The sequence below is a fragment of the Solanum dulcamara genome, chromosome 4 (genome assembly GCF_947179165.1).
Source record: "Solanum dulcamara chromosome 4, daSolDulc1.2, whole genome shotgun sequence".
NCBI classification, from domain to species: domain Eukaryota; kingdom Viridiplantae; phylum Streptophyta; class Magnoliopsida; order Solanales; family Solanaceae; genus Solanum; species Solanum dulcamara.
Genome location: NC_077240.1, coordinates 65321914 through 65330935, shown reverse-complemented (window position 1 = coordinate 65330935; position 9022 = coordinate 65321914).

The window sequence follows — 9022 nt, the reverse complement described above, 5'->3', positions numbered from 1 at the left end:
GAGCTGAAGTCAATAAGGTCTTGAGCTTTTGAAAGATCACCTCACACTCATCAGACTAATGAAAATCCACAACCTTTTGAGTCAGTCTAGTCAAAGGATATGCAATGGTGGAGAAACCCTGCACAAAATGCCAATAATAACCAGCAAATCTTATAAAAACTCTGGATCTGGGTAGGAGAAGTAGGTCTAGTCCAGCCTCTAACTACCTTAATCTTGGTCAGATCCACCTTAATACCCTCTTTGGACACCACGTGCCCAAAAAATGCCACAGAATCAAGACAAAACTCACATTTAGAGAACTTTGCATATAACTTATGCTCTCTCAACTTTTGAAGCACCAATCTAAAATAGCAAACGTGATCCTCCTCAAGCTTGGAATATACCAAGATATCATCAAAGAACACAACCACAAAGTAGTCTAGATACGGCTGAAACACCTTATTTATCAACTCAATGAACGCTATTAGGCCATTAGTCAACCCAAAATACATAACCAGAAACTCATAATGGCCATAAAGGGTCTAGAAAGTTGTCTTAAGAATATTCAACAGCCTAATTCTCAATTGATAGTACCCAGATCTCAAGTCAATCTTAGAGAACAAGGCCGCTTCCTGAAGTTGATCAAACAAATCATCTATTCAAGAAAGAGAATACTTGTTCTTGAAAGTCAATTTGTTCAACTACTTGTAGTCAATGCACATCCTCATAGACCTGTCCTTCTTCTTCATAAACAGAACTGGTGCACCCCAAGGCGACAAACTAGGGTGAATAAAACCCTTACTCAACAAATCCTGTAACTGGACCTTTAATTACTTCAACTCTGTCGGAGCCATGTGATAAGGTGTAAAATATATGGTCTTAGTGCTCGGCTCCAAGTCAATGGTAAAGTTAATATCCCTATCCGAAGGTAATCCCAAAAGATTAGTACAAAACACATTAGCAAACTCCTTAACCATGGGAATAGACTCCATGAGAGGTGACTCAACGCTAGTATCCCAAATAAAGGCCAAGTATAACACACACCCCTGATCAATTAATATATGAGCACGAAGATAAGAGATGACCTTTATAGGATAGGAACCACTAGTACCCTTCCACTCAACTATTGGGGTGCCAGGTATTGCTAAAGTCATGGTCTTAGCATAGCAATCAAGAATAGCATGATAAGGAGAAAGCAAATCAATAACCTATATCACATCAAAGTATACCATTCCTAAAATCATCATGTCTACCCAAGTATCATACCCGGATAAAGAAACAAGATAGGATCGAAACACTCGATCCACCACTAAGGGCCCACCCATGGGTGTAGAAACATAAACAGACATGGGCATGTGATCATAAGTCAAATTAAAACCAAATACAAAATAAGAAGACACATAGGAGAATGTGGATCCGGGATCAAATAACACAGATACAGATCAATGGAAAACTGGGACGATACTTGTAATAACTGCATTAGAAGCGTTAACCTTAGGTCTCCCCAAAAAAGTATATCACTGAGCTCCCCCACCCCTCCCAGTATGAATGGTACCTCTACCTCTACCCTGTGGTACTATAGCCCTAACAACACCTCTAATAGGAGTGTGACCACCTCTATATGCCTGAGCCCTGGCCCTACCCCAGGACAGAGATGTTGGTGCTCTCGCTGGAGTAAAATAAGTGCGATGTGTACCAATATAAACCTAAATTGGGCAATAATGAATCAGATGGCCAGGATTCTCACAACCATAGCAAGATCTCAGAATCGAATATTGATGTGCTGAATCAGATAAAATCATCTGACTACCCCAATCTACCTGCCTCTACTGTGATCTCTGATGACTCTAACCCACACTATATCACCCACACATTCCATCCTAGTCTATCTAGCCCAAATACCTATTTAAGGTATTCTCAAAATGAGCCACACCTAGTAGGGTGGTTAAAAAGGAGGTTGCGGATTTCTGACCTCCGAACCAGAACCATTTGGAGGAGAAATCCATCCCACACCAATTCAACCTCAGCTCTTTTTTGCAAGAGGAACTGCATTTCTATCGCCCCCTAAAAGAGGGGCGGTGTCTAAGGACCCTCAAAAGCGGGCATAAAAGAATGATCCAACCCTCTATGCTGAAAGGAACCACCTCCTCTATAAAACCTCTACCTCCAGATGAGGTACCCAAAAATTAACCAGAAGTACAGCTCTCTTGAGGTCCTCAAACTCCTATATGTCCATCAACTCCACCTCCTTAGCGGCATTAACGATGGATTAGAAGGAAGCCCCCTCTCGGGTTGCTCAAAACACTATTGTACGAAAAGAAATAAGCCAGTCCTCGTACAAATCTGCAAACCTGTTCTTTATCATTAGAAAGGACAGCCATAGCATGTCTTAATAACTGGTAGAAACAGGTCTCAGGAACTATGAGGCTATCCTACCTCAAATTCTCAAACCGTAACCAACTCTTCTCCCTCACACTCCAACGGACAAAATATTCATAGAAGGCCATAACAAACCCATCCCAAGTAACTGTTGTGACCCCATTGGCCTGGCACTTAAATACACCATCTATCACTCTCGATCTGGCCCACACAAATGAAGTGTAACATAGTGAACCCCGCATGTCTCAGCTAACCCCATTGTCTCTAATAACTCCCTACACATAGTTAAAAACTCATGTGGATCCTTATTCTTTCCATCCTAAAAATATGGTGGGTCCACTTTTTGAAACCTCTCATATCGACCTTGCTCGTCGTCTGTCATTATAACTGCAGGTGCATCCTGAGCTCCCTCTCACTGCACTCCACCCTTACCAACCATAGGAACTTTGAGTGGCTTACCCACCGGAACCTAAACCACGTGAGCCTAATGCTGCTTTGGAGTTTGTTCTTCAACTCTAGTCTGTGTACCTTGTGGCGTACCTGCAACACCATGAGTAAGTCCCTCTAGTACCCCCAGAATTCTCAACAAAGTATCCTAAAATAATGGCATTGCAACCTCGAGAAGGTCCTGGTCCCCACCAATCTCAACACATGGCTCTGAAGAAGCCTTTCTAGCCTGACTTTAGGTAGGTGCCACTTCTCAGGCACGACCTCTACCTACGAACTATCCACGCTCACGGGCCCTAGATTGGCCTCTATCTTTACCCTTAGTTGGGGTCCCAGCGTCAACCTCGAGGACTATCTCCCCTCTACCAACAGTTGTAGATCTACTCCACGACATATTTTAAAACAGTATACGATATTAGTACTATGATAAAAACCTCGCATGATAAGAAGAATGAATAATAGAAGTTTTATAATAGTCTTCATAGCCTCTCGACGATAAATCCAGATGTCTTCATATCGATCCTCAAGAATCTACTTAGACCTAACGTGTACATGTGAAACTTATGAACCTGGGACTCTAAAACCATTTGTCATGACCCAAAATTTGAGTGTGATGGAACTTGTCCTTTCCCACAAAACAAGTCAGCCTAACCTACTAAATGCGTAAGTAAAAGCAAAAAATAGTTTTTTTAAAATAAGCAATTTAAATATCAAAAGCAAAACTCTTAATAATTACAAAATCCCCCACATAATGATTGTCATATGTACAAGCCTTCTAATACAAGATACTGAAATAAATATAAGTCTCAATCTTTATATCTCGAATAAAACAAAGTAAAAGATAAAAAGGAATAAGAAAGATGGTCAACATCAACAGTTAGCTCTCGAATCACCTCAGGAAGCCTCAGATAGAGATGAGAGATTTGGGTAATTGTCCGAGCTCAGAATCTACACAAGTGTAAATAACAAGGGTGAGTACCACCGACATGGTATCCAGCCAGTGAATGACTACGACTAAGTTATGCTAATAAGATATACGTACTTTGTCATACCATCCAACCCCCCGACTATAACCTACATAGAAATTAGCCTAGTCTGACAGTTCTAACTGCACAATACAAGTATACATATAAGTATCCACAACAGTGCAATTCAAGTATCAATAGGATCTCATTAGTCAATAATACAAATCAGGGGGATATCAAGGGTAAAATTGTCAAAAATAGCAAAAGAAGTATAATGCAATGAAATGCAGGGCAATGTCACATTTAGTGATGCATGTCTATCCTAAATGATACATATCTGCTGACTAGTAGGCCGGAACCTATAGGGGCCACACATGAATCATGTTTTTGTCGGAACCATTTTTGTACATCATAAATCATCTTTCACCAAAATATTTCCCTTCGATATTGCCGGAACCATTTTCCTTTGGCATAAATCATCTCTCGCCGTAATCATTTTCCTTTGACATAATCCTTGAATTAAATTTCATCTCAAAGTATCATAACCAATGTAAATAGGCAATGTCCATGTATAATGCAATGATGGAATGATAATATCAACAAGTCACAACAACATATTCAAGTATTCACAATAAGCCAAGTATCAACTCATATCGAACACAACATGTTAAATCATCTTATTTTCAATCTATTACCCCCTTATTCATTATTAAGTCTTATAAGATATCAAATACTCCCCAAAATCATTTCCCATTACTCCCAAAAACATAAAACATGAATACATGATCCCACAAGCTTAAGCATAAGTTTAGAAATTCACTTACCTTTATTTCAATCTCGAACTACTCCAGAATCTGAGTTTTTTCCTTATGCGGATGTTTTGAATCATGATAATCTATTAAAATATGCAATTCCAATAAAAACACGAGTCAAACGATACCCAAATTGACATTTTTGAAAATTGGGTCGAAACTGACCCGATATACCCAATCTCAGAAATGAATAGCAAATTAGGAAATTTTTACATAAAAACTATCTTTGAAGTATTTGGAATTTAGTAGTGAAAACGGAATTGAATTTGGACTTAAAACCACTTCAAAATCATCAAAACATTAAAAACATGTTTTCTTGAAAATCCCAAGTTCTCCTAATTAATATCCTCAATGAGAGTTAGGAAATCATAAATTATCAATGTTTAAGGATGAGTTCATGTTAAAGAAACTTACCCCGATGATTTCTCCTGAAAATCCCTCAAAAATTTGCCTCCCCTATGCTTCCCAAGCTCCAAAAATAGTGAAATGGGGTCTAATTCACACTAAAGGTGTAAACATTATTCTGGTGCTGATTCACTCTCTGCGAACGCGGATCACTAACTCTATGAAGGTGGAGAAAGACACAACAATCCTCTGTGAATGCAGAGAAGAGGAAATCTACACTCCGTAAACGTGATACCTACTCTACGAATGCGGAGAAGGAATTCCTTACCCTCCATCAACGCGGCCAAGGCTCGGTGAATGCAGAGAAGAAACTTTCATGCACCAGGAACTAGTAATCGCAAGAAATTCAAGTCTGGATTTGACCCTCGGGATTTGGTCAAAATCCCAAGAAAAAAAACTCTATATGCTACCATATTAAAATCGACGTTCCGGACTCAATGGAACTATTAAAATTTGAATTTGAGGCCTCCTTGACCCAAAACTCAAAAAGTCGCAACTAAACCAACTTACACCTCCAAAATACCAAAACGAGTTCGGGACCTTGTTGTGGCTACAATTGCACACGCAAGTGTACGTAGTCTCTCAAGTAGTAAAGCGAATCTTTCAATCCAGATATCGAACCCACAGGGACCTTGATAAGGCAAACAGTTTCTTTCAAATGCCTACACTAATTATAGTTATGCAATGAGGTTAAGATTGTTTGTTACTAATTTTCGGAAGTATAAACACTTTCTCGAAGTGAAAACAATGCAATAGTTATGTATATTAATCAAGCTTTAAGAGATTCCAGGGCTATAGCATAACGTGAAATCAAGTTTACTATTATTCAATCTTAGTTTCCGATGGGTTATTTAATTACTGATAAAAAGGGTTAATAATCCAATTATGGTTTTCCGACCTATAATTGCCTATCTTCATTGCCAACCTAACTACATCATTGAGCGGTGATAGGTATGAAACAATAAAAACGCATTTAACTATCATCCTTTATCATAACCAAATATGGTAAATAGGTATGTGTCACAAGCATCCTATCTACTAATCACGCTAACATATATTAGTATGAACACATTCCTTCCCTTCTTTGTTCTATCTACCTGTCCTCTTCCGAATTCAAGATAAACAACATATATATCTTAATGCTGGCCAAACATCAAAATCATAATCACAAGAATGGAAGAGTAATTAGAATCAACAACCCATCTTCCACCAAGTTTAAATGCTATTAAATCATGTTTCGTAGCTATAGCTCCGGAATTTGGGTGTTTAGCTACTCATATGTAAATAACAACAACAAGGAATCAATTCCAAATACATTAAAATACAATAAGGGAAGAAAAGAACCTAAGATGTTTTTGTGCTTCTCTTCTTCTTTCGTCTTTCTTCTCTTCTTTTTCTGCCTCCAAAAACGTCTCTCCCCTTTTTCCCTAGCACACCCCACTATTTAAAGTGCTCTCTCCTTTCAATTATTGAAGGGCAGAATAATAAATAATTGGAAAGTTGATGGCGCTGCAGTGGGGCATCGCGCCACTATCGCGCCCAGAGAATTTTTGAAGAATTTCGCTTGGCGCTGCAGTGGCGCATCGCGCCACTATCGCGCCCAAAATATGCCTCAGTAGTTTGCATCCTGGCGCGTCGCGCCACTAGAGTCTGTGCAGGTTTTGACGCTGTAGTGGCGCATCACGCTACTATAGCGCCAGGACCATTTTTCCTGCCTTTTGCTTTGCAAAATTCCTGCATATGTTGGAACTCATACCTTATTGCACACTTGCTTGATATTCCATCCAAAACACGCCATTTGGCTTCAATAACTTCTCAGAATGCCACACAACAATGGCCAAACATAGTGCATGGGCTTATAAATGTGCCTAAGATCAGACCTCTAAAAATTCAACCAACACTTCTTCTAGACCAAAAATCATGTCCCGAATCCAACGAAGTCGTTGGAATTCCATTCCGAACATCAAAACTCCGAAAGTTGACCAAAGTCAAACCTTGGCCAAAAATTCCACAAATTTCTAACTCAAAACCTCAAATCTTTGTTACAACTCCAAAACTAATTTTGTAAATTCTACTAGACCAATTTCCACATTATGGAACTACTGAAATTGACGAAATTTCATTCTTAGACTCATAGCTCTAGTTGACCCCAAATCCCACTTTTGAACACTCAAAGCTTATGAAAACTCAACATTTTTAAAACCCAATTTTTTTATAAAATTTTCTCAAAACCAACACTTGATACTAATCAGAAACGACTCAGGCAACAAAAGGGAGGGGCAAAATGGTCATTTCATAAAAATATTCAAAAATGACCTTCAGAATCATTACACCTAGGTATACTTAGGATCCTTATGTTATGGGTAAACTAATTTTGGCATAAACTTGTTGATTCATCGACTATTTTCATCATATTAATTGCATATAATATAAAGTTTTCTTGGTAAGGTTAAAGTTTTATAAATTTAGGATTTCAAGATCGATTTTAACTCCATTTTTTATGACAATTCATACTTGAACTTTCTTAATGGGTAAGATATTTTTTAGGAAACATTTTTGATTTGAGTTGGAGTTCAAATTCGAGTATTGGAGTTTTCTCAAGAACATGGATGTTAGTAAAATTGATTATTATGGACTGATTTTAATTCCATTTTTGAAATAATTTTTACCATTAGTTTCCAAATGTTTTAGTTAACGTATTTATGTATTAATTCAAATTTACTCTTTGTTTTCAAAATTTGGTGTTTGAACCATTTTGACCCTTTTGCCTAAATTTTATGGGTGTTTTTAATCCAAAATCTTTTTGTGAATCATTATTTGATTAGATTGTGATATTTTGGATACTCTCTGAAAGGTTACATGGATAAAAATATCCCCCATGGCCTTCGTACTGAGATTCAGCAGATGTGTACCAATAAGACAGACATGCATCATCCTACTTGACACTCCATTGCATTGCATCGCACATCTTTGTTTGCCTATGGACTTGTGTTTACCTCTTGGTGTTCTTGTAACTTATATGCATTATATACCGGTCTGAATTATGATATTATGTATATCCCTTATTGTCTTTGTGATTGGTACTCTTGATATCGATATGACTTATTTGGTGATATTGATGAAATATTATTAACCTACGTGCCATAAGAACTGTGAACCTTAGGTTGGAATAATTTTTGTGTAGGTTTGTTGTTGAGGATGTTTGGTTGTGATGAAAGGAAAATTATGTGTTCTATTAGATTTTCCTTGTTTTATTAGTTGGCTAGCTGAGTACCATGTTGTTTGGTACTCACTCCTTGCTTCTACAATGGTGTAGGTTCTAAGATCGCACTGTGATTCTCTTTCCTTTATTCGAAGCTTCGAGGTGACTTTGAGAGGTAGATAATTGATGTCTGATGATCTATCTTGTCCCGTTTACTTATGCTTTGTTTTATTTGAGAAACAAAGGCATTGAGACTTGTAATATAACTTTCATTTCCATTTTTATTAGAGTCTTGTACATGTGACTACTAGTCTTTGGGGTTTATTGTAGTTGATTATGACCTTAACTTTATATCTATATGTATCCTATTTAAATTGCTTTCACATTGTCTTTCCATAATTATTGGGTTTTAGGCTAACTTGTCCGATGGGAATGGATACAGTTTTGGATCGTGACACTAAATCCACTATATAATATCATATAAATAGTCAGAAAGAAAACATGTAGTATGATAATTATACACTCCAAACCTGGTCACCATGACCCTACTATCCGGATACACTACCCATAACAAGCACACTTTATTCCAGTTCCATACCTTCTTTTGTTGTCAACTCTATCATTTATCATTCCAGACTCTTATCAATCTAAGGCTTTTCCAAGCCTAACCCTTGGTACAAACTAAAGCTTTTCAAGCCTAACCCCTCTATCACGTAGAGAATTCCTAAGACACCTACTCTACCAACACCATAATTCCCCTACTATTTCCATTCCTAAATAAAAGTCCACAACTAACTTTATTATTAGTCTATACTCTCCCTCAAGTTTTCATG